The sequence below is a fragment of the Trematomus bernacchii genome, unplaced genomic scaffold (assembly GCF_902827165.1).
Source record: "Trematomus bernacchii unplaced genomic scaffold, fTreBer1.1, whole genome shotgun sequence".
Lineage (NCBI taxonomy): Eukaryota > Metazoa > Chordata > Actinopteri > Perciformes > Nototheniidae > Trematomus > Trematomus bernacchii.
This window is the reverse complement of record NW_022987593.1, coordinates 16,349,842-16,367,890: the sequence shown is the minus strand read 5'-3', so window position 1 is coordinate 16,367,890 and position 18,049 is coordinate 16,349,842.

The window sequence follows — 18,049 nt, the reverse complement described above, 5'->3', positions numbered from 1 at the left end:
CGTATTCACACGGGAGAAAAACCGTACAGCTGTGAAGAGTGTGGGACAACTTTCACTCAATCAACTCATCTCAAAATACATCAACGTATTCACACGGGAGAAAAACCGTACAGCTGTGAAGAGTGTGGGACAACTTTCACTAGATCAGATGCTCTCAAAATACATCAACGTATTCACACGGGAGAAAAACCGTACTGGTGTGAAGAGTGTGGGAAAACGTTCACTACATCAAGTGATCTCATAATACATCACCGTATTCATACGGGAGAAAAACCGTACTGGTGTGAAGAGTGTGGGAAAACGTTCACTACATCAGGTGATCTCATAATACATCACCGTATTCATACGGGAGAAAAACCGTACTGGTGTGAAGAGTGTGGGAAAACGTTCACTACATCAGGTAATCTCAAAAAACATCTTCGTGTTCACAAAGGAGAAAAACCATAGTGGTTTTAAGAGTGTGGGAAAACTATGAGAGCCAAGCTAGCTGTTTCCTCCTCCTGATGTCCTGAGAGCTGTAGTTATATAGTCTCATTGAAATAAAGCTTATTTCATTCAAATGTGTCTTTTCTTCAGTGAGATATCTTTATGGATTTCCTTATGACTTGAGTCTGATTTTAAAAGTGGTTTAATATTTCTGAGTCTGACTCAAGCAACTTAAATGTTTGCTTTTGGGCAAAGTCATCTGAACATTGTGTACTGTGAAAGTAATGTGGCACTCTACCTTTGTCCCTATATTTAGATAAACAAATTAATCCCCATTATTGCATTTAATAATTCATATTTCACGACACACTGTTACTGTAGCACTGACCACTTTATTGTATAAAGTGCATTCAATTGAAAACACCATAGTGTTACAGTTAAATTATGTACAATTATAAATACAATTATGTACATAAAAGTATTTACATATAATAAATAGATAATTAACGCCTACAATATCAGAGAAATTAGAATGTAACAATTGCACTGATGGCTCTGTGTGTTTTTTGTCACCAATATTATATTTTAGTTTGCACTGCCTCCACGGCTATGGTTATGGCATGATAAATGTAAAGCGTCTTTGGGTTCGAGAAAAGCGCTATAAAAATCCAATTTATTATTATCATGATAAGAACTGCTCTGTATTCCTAAAGTTTGACCTTTCTGGCAAAATATTAAATTGATTCAGTATAAATGATGGCAACAGCATAAACTAAGGTAAACACAGGTAAAAAAGCTCAAGTGGATACAAATCAGATGCATGAAACACATTCACTTTTGTAGATCCCAGGATTTATTTTTCATCAGCAGGTATGAATCAAATGTTAGGGTATCAATGACTTCTTGTAAACTAACATTTGTTGTTATGCAAGTCAACAACAACGAGATCTCACTCCACTGCAGACGAAGAACAGGAATGATCCAGCTATTGAACCCAGTTGGATTCTTTAGGACTTTTTCAGGTTCAAACCCCACTGCAGTCAGCATGTCGTTGTGTCCCTGGGCAAGACACTTCACCCCACAGTATTGAGTATGTAAGTCGCTTTGGATGAAAGCGTCTAACAAGTAACATGTAATGTACATACAAGTATTTACACTTTTTACATTAATGACGTACATATGAATGAAAACTATTTGCAATATACATCAAATATAAAAGTCGACATGAAAAATAAACTTCACCCCGAATTGCTCCTGTGGGGATTGCCCACAGTATTGAGTATGTAAGTCGCTTTGGATAAAAGCGTCTAACAAGTAACATGTAATGTAATGTACATACAACTATTTACATTAATGACGTGCATATATTTACAATATACATAAATATAAAACAATATGAAAAATAAAAATGATAACACAGCAAGTTGAAAAACATTTAAATACTATTTACAATATTTACATAGCAACAGGTCATTGCTCCAACGCGTCAACAACAGCTGTAAAATGTTGGTAACTGTTGTAGACTGTGTTCTCCAGACCCTTTGATGGAGACATCCTCTTCACAGGGCAGAAGACTTTGCGCCTGTACTTTTTGGCCACAGCACGTGCACGACGGCATCTTTTGAACCTGGACACTTTGGCTCCTACTCCCGAGGGCTCGTCCATCCCCTTGCGCTTGTAGACCTTGATTCTTCAGCCATGTTTCTTGAATACCAATAACGTCTGGTTTTTCTTTTAACTGATATATATAGGTCTTGAATTCTTGTCCATTTGCAATAAGGCTTCTAGCATTCCACTGCAGAATGAGAAAAACCATCAATCTATTCACTAATCTGTGAATCATCATTATTGGGGGCTAACATATCATGTATCATTTCAACCGTTATATCCTTTATCCCCAAAAATGCACCTGCTGCTTCCACTATTGTTTTCAGTCTTGACCTCTTTTTTGTTTGTTGCAAAGCAACATTCACCACTTTTCCAATAAAGGCCACAAATTTGTACTTATTAACAATCAATGCATCCTCTCCTATCACACACTTATGTGAACACTTTGTGGAGCTTTCCTTTGCCTGTGGGAGTTTGGGAAAATCTTTTGAAGAGAATATACTTGCTGCTCCTTGGGATTTCCTAGCTATGTTTAGTGATACCTTTTCTGTTGCTTCAGAATATGAGACTTTATTTTGCACTTTGTATCTCTGCACCTCCTTGGCCTTTCTCTGCACTTTGTATCTCTGCACCTCCTTGGCCTTTTTCTGCACTTCGCAGCCCTGATACGCAGCACTATGTTCCCCACCACAGTTACAACATTTCACCTTAGCACCAGCAGCACAACTACCATATTCATGTTCCCCCGCACATGTTGGACACCTGGGCTTAGTTGCTTTGCACTTGTCTGCCACATGCCCAAACCTTTGGCATTTAAAGCACCGCAAAGGTTTAGGGATGAATTATCTTACTGGAAAGCTCATGCAACCGATCATAATCTTCTGTTGAATTGTTTCTTCAAACTGAAGAAGAACAGACAAACTATCCACTATCTTACCCTGATACCTAGTAGGAAGACGCTTAACTACAGACACTTTTCCCCCTTTAATTTCTTTCTTGAGTTCTTCTATGCCGATTTCTATCGGAACTCCACTGATAACTCCAAGTATTTTCCGATTTGCTCCAGGAACATGGCATTTAATCCGAACTTCATTCAGGGTCTTCATTTTCAGTAACTTTTCCTGTTGTTTTGCATTCATCATTTCCAGTGGCGTTTTTATATGTACAAAAGTGGTGGGGCACAAAAAACTTAGATGTCTATATATAAGCTTCTGCAGTGACGTGCAGTGAGGTTCATGGCTGGTGAGGCACTGGCACTGACTCTTCAGGTTTACAAATATTATATTTTGACCTAAACCAAAATATAATATTATTTTCAAAAGCTTTTTTTGTCTGATGCTTCGATTAATTTTAAACAGACAGTTCAACAAAAGGATACCCAAAAAATGTAATTTGATCATTTAAATATTGAATTGTTCTCTCTAAGTAAGATCCCATTTTCAAAAAATTGCGGTCTTACCTTGACTTGAAGATGAAGTCCATTTGCCTATCCTTCTGGACAAAAAATTCTATAACTTTTTTGTAAAAGTCCTCCTTATCTTCTTGTAGTTTCAAAAGTCTATCATAAATCTAATCGATAGATTTATGATTCGAAAATGATAAAAGTAGGGTAGACATGTGGATATTATCCGGCTGAACAAAACGTGCATTTATCTAACAGGTACGTTTCCCACAGATCTTATTTCAAGCTATTTTCTAAAATCCTATAGAGAAACCTCATTGCTTTTTTGCAGCTTACTTCCTGGTTTTAGGACGCGTCACTGCAGCTCTCGTCTCCTCTTCACACACCACACTTTTCGCGGCACACGTACTTACAGCCAATCAGCTCTGAATGATGTGAGATGACGTATGGTGGGGATGGCAGCTCTGTGCCCCTATGGTGTTTTTTTTTTTGCCACACACATTACATTGAAAAATACTCTGAGCATGCGCAGTGTAGTTTTTACAGTCACCGTTCACTTTGACAGTGAGTGGGTGGGGCATGATCAGGTTTTGTCCCACATGGCTCAAAACGGCACTGTAGACACTAATTAGAAGAACACAGACTAAAACAGCAATGCACAGACGAATCAGATGATTAAACATGACCTTAAAATATATTTTATATATTTTTTTATTTCTTTTTTTGCATCTCTTTCCATTTTTTGTAATCATTATGTGTAATACTTTCTGCTGACACTAGGTGGGGCTGTGCCCCACCTGCCCCTAATGACCAGTCGCCACTGATCATTTCAACCAACATCCGTCCTTTGCTCAGAAATCTTGCTTGTTTTATCGATCCAATTTCTTTGTGAATCGCTTTAGTCAGGGCCACTGGATGTAGCTTAGCTGCGGATTGCTCACCAAACTCCACAATCACTTTCCACTCTTCATTCTCAATCCTTTTCTTTACTTTCTTCAATTCATTCTGCGAATCAGATTCACTAAGACTGTCAGTTGACATGTCTATCTTCTTTCTTGAAGTCTTTTTCCTTACTTCATTCCATCCTCCTTCTCCTTCAGATGCACTTTCCATACCCTCCTCTCCAGGGCTCAACGACGCCATTCCACCAGCTGCTCTCAATCTCGCACTCACGTCTCTCTGGCCTGCTACCAGCTTCCCCCACCTTGCTTTTCCTCCAGGGACTTCTCTGCCCTCCGTCGCAGGGTGAATTATCAACATCAGGAAATGCTGCTATGTCATCTATTCACCACCAGATGGAGTCAGGATGTCTTTCAGAGGGAAATGTACTTTGGTATTCAGTTCAGGACGATGACTTAGTCCAGGTAGGCCTATCTGTTGGAAGATAATGTTGATAATTTGTGATCTTCTCGCTCCCAGGAAAGAAACTTAAAATAACGAGACTAATGGAGTCTCTGAAAAGGTTCAAATGGGTAGTTTAATTAAGTAACGTGGTTAAAGAACAAGCATGGTGAATGGAGAGACAAAGCCGGTGTTGTCTTGAGGGAGGCTGCAGCGAAGGGAAGAGACTGAGTTATCTTTCGTCCTGCCTTTTTATCCACGTCTCGTTGTCCCCCGCTGTGCAAATAGTGGGTGGCCCCCTACTCATTTGCCGGTTCGATATCGCGAGAGCACAGATGATTTCGACATTGATATTCTCTGCCTACTTCCTTAAGCATTTTCTCCTCATTATCTCTGTCATGACTTTCTATTTAATACCTTATAAACAGCTGTAATACTTAGTTTAGAAGTCCTAGTGGTTCCGCTCCGGCACAGTTCTTATTTTACGGAAATTCCCTCTGACGTCATAGCTTCTCACGTATCTGTAAACACTACGATCAACTAGACCTTCATTTAATATTCAGCAGTAATAATATCTTAACGTCTATCGATGTAGTGTTAAAGTCCGTACGTTTGTGTGTAACACTCCAAGCCATTTTCACTTTACATTCAGAAAACGCAACATTAGTCACAAGCTAACCGGATAAAGGATTTTTCAAAATAAAAGCTTGGCATTGATTTCCTGAGAACTTCCGGGCTTTTCCACAATAAAACAGCTTTAAACTGACGATATGTTTTAGACTGAATTATGCTGTTTAACATTGATTTTAATTTCTAACAATCCCTCCTTTCACACCATTTAAGGTGTGAACACAATACTAAAAGTAATAAGTTCTTCATCTGACTGCTTTTAAACTGACGGTATGTTTTAGACTAAATCATGCCATAAAACATTGAATTTTAATTTCTAACAATCCCTCCTTTCACACCTTTTAAGGTGTGAACACAATACTGAAATCAATGAGTTCTTCATCTGAACTTTGCATAGTACATAACTCATATCAAAAACATACTATCAAAATGGAATGGTTCAAATAACCGTCATCAAAAATACAAACAATACATTGGTTGGTCTTCTGGTGTAAAAGTTTTCCCTTGTGCATAACTTTTAGTTTTAACATTCAATATCACTTTTTAAAATAGCAGCAACTTGTGGTATTAGAACATTTCTTACTCCCTCCTTTCACAGAAACCGTTCCCATACCACATTCAGTGTTAAGGCACTTGTTTTACAAAGTATAAAAACATACTATTTAAAAATCGCATCACTAATAACAGTATAAAACATAAAAGTTAGAAACCTTTTTTGAATAGTGCAAAGTAATACCACTTTGTAGCTGGTTCTTCATTCTAATGATTTCATAATTTGAAATATATTTCATCATTTGAAATATCACATGATTTGGACATTCTTTGAACAATCTCATCATTTATCATCCATATCATTTATCATTTACACACTGTCTTCATTTTCATCAATATCTGTATATGGGTTGAGTCGTCTTGTTCTGCTAGCAATTGAAACTGTTCCCTTATGAGAAATGTACCCTCCCCCCTTTCATACTTTTTAAAGTATGAAAGTAATATGTTCTCTAGAAAAGGCCGTGGTGATCAATCGGTATGTTAGGGTGCGGGTACATGGAATGCAACTCCAACATCTAGCACTCCCCTGGGCCCCCCTATGCTATCCTTGTACACTGTCGAGCCTAAACTCCCTCCTTTGACTGGTCTCTTAGCCCTACTGGTTTTGGGGCGTTTCGCCATGTTGATTAACTGCCCCACTGTCATTGGTACTGCATATAAAACATCACTGGCTGTACAAGTGCACAGGTCCCAGTCTAATCCTGTAGCAAGACTGCATACAAGGGTTTAGTTCCATGATACCATCAAACATCTACTCTGGGATACGGCATTTCAGACAGTCATTTCTGGGAGAAGATTTTGGTCAGTTACAACAATTGGAGAATTTCATCACTTATGGTTCCTACTTCAGTACCTTTGGGTGGTCCGTTCTAATGCAGTGATAAAGTTCCTTAAATGGTGTGAAAACCGGTGGAATATCAATAACTCATTTCACTAATTTATCTTCAATTCTAGTCTGTTTAAAGAACTATGCTAACCCCTTTAACAGTGTGTGGAACCTTGGTGTCCGAGCATGTAACAGTTATTCCCTCCTCTATCAAGGATTTTAAAAACAGTAGTTATTTCATCCATGGTTTGTAGTTCAATTTAGGAATTTTCACTTATGGCGGATATGTTTCTACTTTAAATAACATCTCTAAATTTCAGGTCATCCCTGATTAAATGGATGACCATCAGGAGGTGGTGGCGCTTGTCTTTTAAACTCATAATTTGGTGCCGTGCGCTCCCTGTGAAGCTACAAGTAAGATTTAAAACAACTGCTGGGTGGGTTGAGTGACCCCTTCTCTCTAAACGATATGGGTTGTCAAAAATATGCATCATTGCAATGAGTGATCCAAGGCCCCGCATGTATTACTCCCAATTATATTGCTTTTTCCAAAATTAAATTTGCAATCGCTCTTTGCCCAGTGTCCTTTAAAACTCTACATCTTGGACAAACAAATGTTATTTCCACCTTAACAGTTCTCCTATGGTAATAACTATGCTACAATGGCGAAAACAATACTTTAGATTGGGATACTATATTTGGCTTGGTATTAGCTCTCCCTTTAACATTGTCCAACTAACACAGATTTGTCTGTTCTTATAGAGTGGTCACTAAAACTATCCCTTTAGCTGTAGATCAATATTGTAACACATTAGATCCCTACCAAATTCACCCATGAATAAAATCTTTTAGGGAATAATTCGTTTACATGATGGAAAGATTGAAAAATATGTTCTACTCCTAAGTCCCACAACACTCACTGCTTAAAGTGTAAAGTGTGGTGAATATTTCCATCATGTCTACCCCTTTATCTCACAGTACCCTCAGTGTGTTTTAGGATTATTTCCTCATTTTACTTTTTTGTTTGTGAATAAGTGTGTTATGTATAAACTCACTCACTCCCGTTTTCCTTTTCTCCTCCTCTTGTTGTCTCAAGCCACGACCCCCTCACATTCTGTTAGACCATGCCAACTCCTCTGGTTCCGTCTTCTCCTCAGTCCATCAGCTCTTGGAACTTCATGTCCTGGGTTAGGGACTGATGAGAGTATGCCTCTTTATGTCAGCATGCTGTTCTGGTTCTGGATGCCGCAGGTGGAGAAGGTTCTGGATGCAGTCTTGTCGTTGTTGGTTCAGCTCTGGTATCCTTTCGCTGGTACTCTTTTCAGTGGCCCAACTGCTTTGCATTTCATCTCCTTCTTTACAGTCTCTTCGCTGTTGTATGGAGGGCGTATTCTGCTTTCATGTCCCACACTCTGCTCTTGTGCCAAATCTCGTGGCTCAGCGATGGAGGAGGAGGAGGAGGAGGAGTCTCCTGTAGTGAGGTCTTTTGTCTGATAGGGGTCGTAGCAGTCTGACAGGCAGAGAGAGAGAGAGAGAGTCCAGGTCTCGGGACGCATTACCTATAGAAATTCTAACACACTGAGGTAAAGTAAATCTAACCTTCTCCACTCTATCTTCTAATTATACTATCTGTTTTAAATGTTAAATGCCATCTAAACACAATTAATGTCTACTAATAAATGTACTATATCTCTAAACATTGTTTTTTCTCCCACTGTAACACATCTACTCCAAATAACTCTTTCAGGAAACCATTTTCTTCTATAAATTGAAATACTTACATGTTTCAAGCACCACATGTTTCACACACTATAAAAGGACGTCTCCATATATTCTCCAATATGTTAAATCTCACTATTACTTAGAACAATAGTAACTTTTGTGACTGGATACATCTGTGCACAGTCGCCACAATCTGTTGGGGAATTTTGTTCATAGAGTTTGTACATACAGTTGTCCTCGTGGGTTAGTACCCTGTTTCTACTGTAATAACTTTTCAATAATTTTGCTCAGGTCACCAGTCGGTTGTCCATAGTCTTAACGGGGGTGTTTCTGGTACAGACTAAAACATGGATCCAGTGTATTTGGAGATTCCCCTAAATTGTAAATTCCCATCACTTAAATATTCCGATCACTTAAACCCATCTCATCATTTGATACAAGAACTGCATATAGGGGGGGTGAATCATCTTGATTGTAACCTCCTCATCTTTGGGAACGAGTATTTCTAACTCCTCCTCTTGTTGCTCAACTGATCTTTTGGCTCTGGGTATAAGTGAAAGTCTCTGAAAGACAGCTGGTGTTTTGTTAGTGATGTGGGCATTTTCTACGAGTGAACTAATGGATCCATGTCTTTCATGATATTGTACTCCCCATCCAACCAGAAAGGTGCCAAGTGTAATGAGCACAATCAACAATGCTATTCTGACTCTTATCCCTAGGGGACCCCATAATTGCTTTGGCTTTGTTCTTGACATTGTATCCATGGTTGTGTCAGTTATAAAATGTAAATGAGTACAAAAATAACGTATACGAAAATAGAAACAAAACGTTGGACTCTTTTTCAGGTGAAAAAACAAAATAGGTTTTCACTTTAGTGTACAATCTATAAAAATCTAAAGACAATTCGTCTCTTGAGCTGTTGATCTTAATCGTATTTCTATTTATTGTTTTTGTTCCAGCTCTGCCAAATCAGTCCTAGTTTCCAATAACTTTTCTGGAAGTTGCCAGTGAAGGGTGACAATGTGTGAGGTGGTGTCAATTTGCTCCTTTTTCTTTACCTTTAAACCGGAGCGCGTGGGAAGTTCTTTACAACTTGTCACGGTTCCGACCACCGGGGATCAGCCCACTGTGTTTTGGGAACTTTCACCCTCACCCAATCACCTGGCCGAACAGGAGTCTCTTCTGATGTCTCGTCTGGTATCTGTGCAGTTTTTCCTAGCCTGTGTAGACAAAAACTTGGAAAATATTACTCAGAGCTCTGACATATTCATCCACTTCTATTTGTCTAATATCTAAAACTGGACCACTCCCTCCTTGGAGGAGGCCCAAGCTTTGGTATACCTTTTGTTGTTATGCGACCTATTGTTGACAGCATGTTAGTATTTATCAACTACAACGTTACCGAAATCCATTATCTGACTAATCATGACCTTCCCTCCTTTGAGCATAAAATGCTCAATTAATATCGCAATGATTACTCTATTATGAATAGGACATGGAAAACCCATAACGTCGTAGCAAACACATATAAATCCTCTGTGTACCCACAAGGCGTACAAAGATGTTGTGTGATGTATCGTCTTCCAATGGTATAAATGCACATTGACTAAAAATCTGTCATTAGTACAAAAATATAGTTTACTTCTTGTTAGTTCAATAATGGCTTTTGTCATGGTACTATGTATCAGTGTTGCTGCGAAAAAACCACACTGGTGTTGCTAATACGTCTTAATAGCTCTAGTATTAGAGATTGGCTGACACTGTTAAACAAACAAATCATGACAGAATAATATGTCTTTAAACTAGTGGGAAATACGAACTACTCTCACAGAGGGTTGCACGCAGAAGAACATGAAGGGCTGATGTCCCTCACTTAAAAATAGATATTGCTTTATGCACTACTTTATAAATCAACAAATTCACTTGAACATAAATAAATGAAGACTGATTCTTGAAACTGTTGTAAAAAAAAAAAACCTACAACTTCTTCATCCAAGCTCAGTGTTATGTTATTTAGTTGGCAGCTCATGCCTTAAATCAGAAACTTCAGACCTATTATAAAAATGTGTTTATGAGAGAATGTAATCTGACTCCATATATACCTCAACTTAATAAATGAAGTTCCCCTTTAAACACAGCCCCGGTCTTCTGACGGGGTCTATCTATGGTGGCTGGTAAATGTTGTGCCAGTTTCTGTCACTCTGTCACTGTTCTCCCGCTAACAGTCACTCTCTAGTTCTGCTGGGTTCTTGTTGACTTCTTCACTGGTTTGAGACAAGCGATCTTATTGAAACACCTCCCTTTGTAGCCAGACTTCACCACAGCAGAATCGAGTTTCTGTTTTTTGGTCTTAGCAGCTGCACATCAGGTGTAGCCTGTACTGCCCCTTGAACTGCAGTCGATTTAAACAGGAGGACTTGGTAAGGACCCTCCGTCTTGGGCGAGGACTAGGCTTTCATCTTCATCTTTTGGGCGTAAACCCATTTTCTTGACCTCACTAGCTGTGTGGGCACAATAGTTTTCTGTGTGGGGGAACAACATCACTCGTAATCTCTTTCCTTCTCATAATTACAAAAATAGTCTGCTAAATTTTCTACTATGTTTTAATCTTCTTATACTAATCTGTGGATGATTTATATTTAAATGCAATATGCTACTCACTATTATTAAATAACATTCAACACATTCATGTTTGGAAATACTATTCCTCTTTGCCATCCCTGAGACCCCCTGCCTCTGTTATAGTCATGGAAACCTCCCCTTGGGTAACTTTGTGGAGGGCCGTTGTTTGGTGCAATGTTCTGCGGACACTCTCTGGACCAATGTGTCAGCTGACCACATTTGAAGCATCCTTCACTTTGGGAACCTCTTGCTGTTGATTGAAAACGTCCTCCTCCTCTGCCCCTTCGTTGTATGGGAGGGTATACCTGTGTTTGCGGCTGTACTTGGGTAGGAAGATACACAGGTGCTTGCTGTTGAAGATACTGTGGTGCTTGTGGCTGTACTTGGGTAGGAAGATACACAGGTGCTTGCTGTTGACGGAGTTGTGTGGGACATTCATTGGACCAATGTGACGTCTGACCACATGTGTAGCAGCCACCATTCTGGAAACGTCTTCCTCTGAAACTTCCTCCTCCGCTTTGTTGGTTCTGCATTTGATTCTCTGGTTCTTCCTGAGTTTGAACTGTTGGAGGTGTTCGCCCTGCCTTCTCTGGTTCTATGGCTATCTCTGAAAGCTTCTCCTCCCTTCTCCTTGTCTTCTTCCTACAAGCCTCAATGTCTTTCACAGCTACCTGTATCTTCAAAAGTCTTATCTGTAGCGCTTCCCGCTCTGTGTTTTGTGTTTCTCTTTCTCGTCGTCTTTCTTCTGTGATTTCTTCTAATCGTCTTTTCTCTTCCATCAGCTGTTTGGATTTACTGGTTAGCACTCTTACTTCATACTCCAATTCTTTGACACTTTTGTCCGTGGAGACTCCATTGAACTGCAATACTTCTATAAATTCAACACTTGGAAAGGGAGGAGGGACTTCGGCCAGGCTTAGATACAGCTTTGGAGTTTGGATAACTTGAGCGTCTTTAGTTTTTTCTGCTATGTCTTCCTTCACTGGCCGATCTGCCGCTTCTAACACATGTATGCTGTTTGTCAATCCCTGGCTGGCATATTTCAGATGGAGCAGCAGACTTGTAACTGTCGTTTTTCTTTTTTCAGCTTTGTTCATAGCGCTTTTTTCAGGTCCATACCAAAAGGGGTGTCTGGTGTGGATCCATGCTTCTTGCTGGTCTAAGTATCTCTCATTCTCATAAGCAACTACAGCTTTTCTATGGGCTTTTGTTGGGCCAGGTTGATCATCTGCTGGAATCAATCCTCTCGTCTGCCATTGATCAAACAATTCCTGTATCTGTTTCCAGTTGTTTTGTCTGTCTGATGCATGTGTTGTGGCATCTGATCTGACATGTACCTTTGCCTTGATGTCTGCAGTTGACCCTGGCTCTGCGGGTGCTCCTAACTTAGTGTATTTTGGCGACATATTGCTTAAGTAGTTGGATATAGTTATTAAATGTATCCAAGATGAATCACTAATCTTCTGAATAGTACCTTCGCTCCTGATAGAAAATATCCTATGTCATCCGAACTTAACTTCAATACCTGTTTTTTTTTTTTTTTTTTTAAAGATTAATAAAGTAAAATAAAAATATGCAAAAAAGTGTTTAATTTTTAATTTTTTTTTTTTTTTTTTTTAATTTTTTTTTTTTTAATTTTTTTTTTAAACCTTGTACAGTGGCTTGGCTTTGAAATATGCAAATAGAAATCTCGTAAAAATCTAGCTTTACTGTGTATAGTGTATTCCAAAGTGCATGAAATTATGCTAATGTCATAAACTATGTTTTTACTTCAATTGTGTGGTGTTTAGGTATTCTACAGTCTAGGTTGAAAGACTTATGTAAGGTTTCTTATCTTAATATCAGGAACCACCTGTGATTCTATCTATGTGTGATGAAGTACGTGTTCATCTATAATACTTGAAAGTAAACCTTAGCATAATTATAATCAATTGGTGTTGTATTTATACGTTTGTCCTTTTACCCCTATTTCTTGTGCAACAATTCTGTACAACCAGCAGAGTGTGCTGTTGTAATTTTTCAGCTTTTTTCCACCCTTTTTTAGCTCTTCTAAAAACGGACTTCTTTTTAACAAGAAGCTTATTTTCTTAATAACTACCTTTGATATGGGAAAGAAATTGACTTTATGATTAAACAGTCAAACTTAAACCAGCGAATACACTTGCAATCACAATGTTTAGGATTAATGGACAAAGCATAAAAACAGCCATCAGCACACACAATTTTTAGGATTAATCAACAAAGCATATCCCAGCCACACCACATTGCACAGTATAAGCATAAGCAGGTAAAACTCCTTTGCAAGGACTAATATTTCAAAAATCAGATTTGAGCTTTTTAGAAAATACAATAATCTTTTTCTTCAAAAACCAAACTCCAACGGTATAGATAACCTGATTCAGCAAAATGGAATATCTAATTCCAACTTTGACTCAAGAAGAATGATTTTTTTCTACACACTATGGAGGTCATGAATATTGAATTAGCCTCATGTGAGTGAAACTGAATGGATTTCAAAAAGACAACAACTGGTCCTCTGAATTTACATTTCACAGAATGGCGACTGCCATGTCATTGTTTGTCAACATGAGGTCAAAACAAGATGGCAACTGATTTCAAATGCTGACCTGCAGAACAAAGAGTTTTTTGCAAGAAGAATGGCTGTCTGATGCGTTGAAATCCTGGAGGTGTTGATCTCAACAAGGAGACCTCATTCCAGGCTAAACTTCAGAGCAGTATAACAGCACGACGCTCTCAATATGCTATACAATTTAAACAAGTTAATACAAAATAGTTAGAGACCATCAAAACTATTTAGCCTATGGTCGTCTGAGCAACTCTCACGCTATTATGCGACCAAATGGGAAGCCAGTCAAACACTATTAGGAGAATATCGTCTATCTAACGCACGAATGCCGCATTTCTTTCCGTAATGCACACGCAATGATTAAAGAGTATACTTCAGACTTCCACAGACTCTTATCACCAATTAAACAAGAGACCATCTCACTTATTTGGGACAATGAAACAAGACGATTCCATCTGATCTTGAGACTAAAAACGAGACGATGCCATCAACTCTCTTTAACAAGAAGATTCCATCTTTAACTTGCTAATAACGAGAAAAGATACCATCTATTTCTCTGTCAAGAAGATACCATCTGTCTTGAGAATATACAAAACGACAAGAGTCCATCTATAAGTCGTCAAACACAATATAATAAGTAGTTTGGATATAGTCCTTAAATGTATCAAAGATGAATCACTAATCTACTGAATAGTACCTTCGCTCCTGATAACAAATATCCTATGTCATCCGAACTTAACTTCAATATCTGGGATTGGTTTATTTATTTTTTATTAATTTTATTTTATTTATTTATTTTTTTTATTATTTTTTTTTTAAAAGATTATATAAATACCGGCTTAAAAGCACATTAATATATCCGGCTTGGAAAACACACACATTATAATCATGCAGTTGGTTTAAAAAACATGCAGTTGGTTAATGAATCAAAGAAAGGAAAATAGACTCACCCTGCTTGCTCTAAAACAACGCCACGTGGTTTGGTTTAAATTTATATTTAACATTAAATTAACAGCTGTTCTCAGGATGTCCTGCTCGCCGCAAAACACACAAATCTAAATGGTTCTATATAAGCTATTGGAGAATTTGATATAACTGGCTTCTCCTTACCGTTCGCATATGGGCCCTTTGTGTGTCTTTTGGTTGGCGGAATCTCCGTCGAAACTAGCGATTTCTCTCCCAGTGTTGATATCACACGTCTGGGTCAGCCAAATGTTGATAATTTGTGATCTTCTCGCTCCCAGGAAAGAAACTTAAAATAACGAGACTAATGGAGTCTCTGAAAAGGTTCAAATGGGTAGTTTAATTAAGTAACGTGGTTAAAGAACAAGCATGGTGAATGGAGAGACAAAGCCGGTGTTGTCTTGAGGGAGGCTGCAGCGAAGGGAAGAGACTGAGTTATCTTTCGTCCTGCCTTTTTATCCACGTCTCGTTGTCCCCCGCTGTGCAAATAGTGGGTGGCCCCCTACTCATTTGCCGGTTCGATATCGCGAGAGCACAGATGATTTCGACATTGATATTCTCTGCCTACTTCCTTAAGCATTTTCTCCTCATTATCTCTGTCATGACTTTCTATTTAATACCTTATAAACAGCTGTAATACTTAGTTTAGAAGTCCTAGTGGTTCCGCTCCGGCACAGTTCTTATTTTACGGAAATTCCCTCTGACGTCATAGCTTCTCACGTATCTGTAAACACTACGATCAACTAGACCTTCATTTAATATTCAGCAGTAATAATATCTTAACGTCTATCGATGTAGTGTTAAAGTCCGTACGTTTGTGTGTAACACTCCAAGCCATTTTCACTTTACATTCAGAAAACGCAACATTAGTCACAAGTAGTGATGTGTCGGTCGCGAACGAGCCGGCTCAAAGAGCCGGCTCTTTTAAGTGAACGACGGGAGCCGGCTCGCGCCCGCGAACGAGCCGTTTTTTTTTTTTTTTTTTTTTTTTAATTTTAAATTTTTTTTTTTTTAAGTAATACAAGACAGAATGATATGATGATCTCCGCGCTACAGCTGCTCCATGCATGCATGCAGTGACATGTAATATCCAAGGATTAGAGACTGTTGGATGCTGCTGTTTTGAGCATTGCAATACATTTATTTTTCTTATGTTTTTTTATGATTAGAGACGGTTGGATGCTGCTGTACTGAGCATAGCAATATATTTATTTTCACTATGTTATTTATTTATGATTATCCTTGGGCTCAGCAAAGATTTGATGTCAGCTGTTGCTGTCTTTTTTTCTATAGTTAATACTGAAATAGAGCCCTGCTGTTTTGTCAGGGCCTTTTCTTTAAATATAATTTTAAAATGTCGATACAGTAGCCCTTTTTTTTAAATGTCTATGCTTAAGTTTTTGTGTTGCTATCTGCTTTGTGTAGCGTGGTTCTACAAGCAAGTCAGTGCATTCATTGGATGGTATCAGAGAGATACAAGGGTCTGTAAATGCAATGAAAACAATTGGCCACAGCAAATAATTGATATTAAACATGTAATTTTTACTTTTGAATACTTCAGTACAAAGGATGTATTGAATAATTTAAGTGATATGTGTACACATATAAATCATTAGTCAAAACAGGGCTACATTTGATTGAATTATAAAAGGTATAATATGTGGTAAACTGAAGAGCCGTTTGGGAGCCGAAAGAGCCGGCTCTTCTTGGTGAGCCGAGCCAAATGATCCGGCTCACCAAGAAGAGCCGGAATTCCCATCACTAGTCACAAGCTAACCGGATAAAGGATTTTTCAAAATAAAAGCTTGGCATTGATTTCCTGAGAACTTCCGGGCTTTTCCACAATAAAACAGCTTTAAACTGACGATATGTTTTAGACTGAATTATGCTGTTTAACATTGATTTTAATTTCTAACAATCCCTCCTTTCACACCATTTAAGGTGTGAACACAATACTAAAAGTAATAAGTTCTTCATCTGACTGCTTTTAAACTGACGGTATGTTTTAGACTAAATCATGCCATAAAACATTGAATTTTAATTTCTAACAATAAACACATAAGATTTAATACGTTTAAAAAAACAACAACGTAGGATAAAAAGGAAAAAGCTCATATATCAAAGTTTGAAGTGCACAGTTTTTGCTCTTACTTTGTTCCCAGAATGTCTGCAGGCAGCTCGAACAGAAGCTGTGGTTGCAGCTCAGAGACACAGGATCTCTGAAAGTCTCTGAGCACACACGGCAGCTCAGGAAACTTCAAGAAGCAGCTCACCTTGTACTTCCCCTCGGCTTGCCTCTTACAGTCCTCTAGCTGTGTTGTTGGAGATCTCCCACAGTGTACTGGTGTCGAGGCTCTCTTCAACAATGTCAGCATTCACTTTCAATCCCTCTAATCTCTTTTACTAGTTAATCATTGATAGAAATGCAGTCATCTGTTTTTATGACCAGCAGATATATTGGAAAGATGAACTTTAGAATCTGGAAGACGTTCAAGTTCTGACTCAAACATGTTTTTAACCCATTTGTTTCCTCTGTTTGATCATCTGACCAGTGTTCAATCTAAACTTAACCCTTGTACGGTGTTCGGGTCTGTGGGACCCGTTTACATTATTTAGCTAAAGAAAAATGATATGATCAATTATTTTTTCAAACTCACACTCAATAGCCTTGGCTCATTTTCTGTGAAGAACATTCAGAACACATTTCCAATGACCACCCACTGTACCCCCCCCCCCCCTACACATTTATATTACATACAGGGTGCCTTAACTAAAGTTGTGTTAATTAATAAAGAGTTAAAGTATTTAACAGAATATATTTCCAGCTGAAGTTCTGTAACGCTTTGTGCTTCTTATAAATATTCATCTACTTTTTTTGTACTATAACACATTATTTTTTACATGATTTAATGTTATTTTTACCATATTTTTTTATTGTAAAGCAGATTTATTTTGCAGTTGCTTGTGGAGCAAAAACAACTAAACCTTTTATTTGTTGAAACTGGTTTTTTGGAGCATTTGTATTGGTAAGGAGACAGGAGTGTGACACATCCCCTGTGCTTTAATTGAAGTTAAATGTAATGAATCCTGACCACTTCTTCCCCGCTGCTTCCTTAAAGCTCTGATTGGATTAAAGGTTTAAAGACTTCCTGCCGCAGCTCAGCGCTGTAAGACCAACTAAAGACCAACTAAATGTGTTTATCCTGCAGGAGAATGCAACTCTTAAATATCCCATTTCTTAATGAACCCCTGAACACACCGTCCCTCCTTTACAATATGATATTACAGTAGGGAGTAAAACCTGAAGAAGAATGGGAGGGATTAAACCCTCTTTAATGGTCACACATGCAGAGCACACAGTGAAATGTGT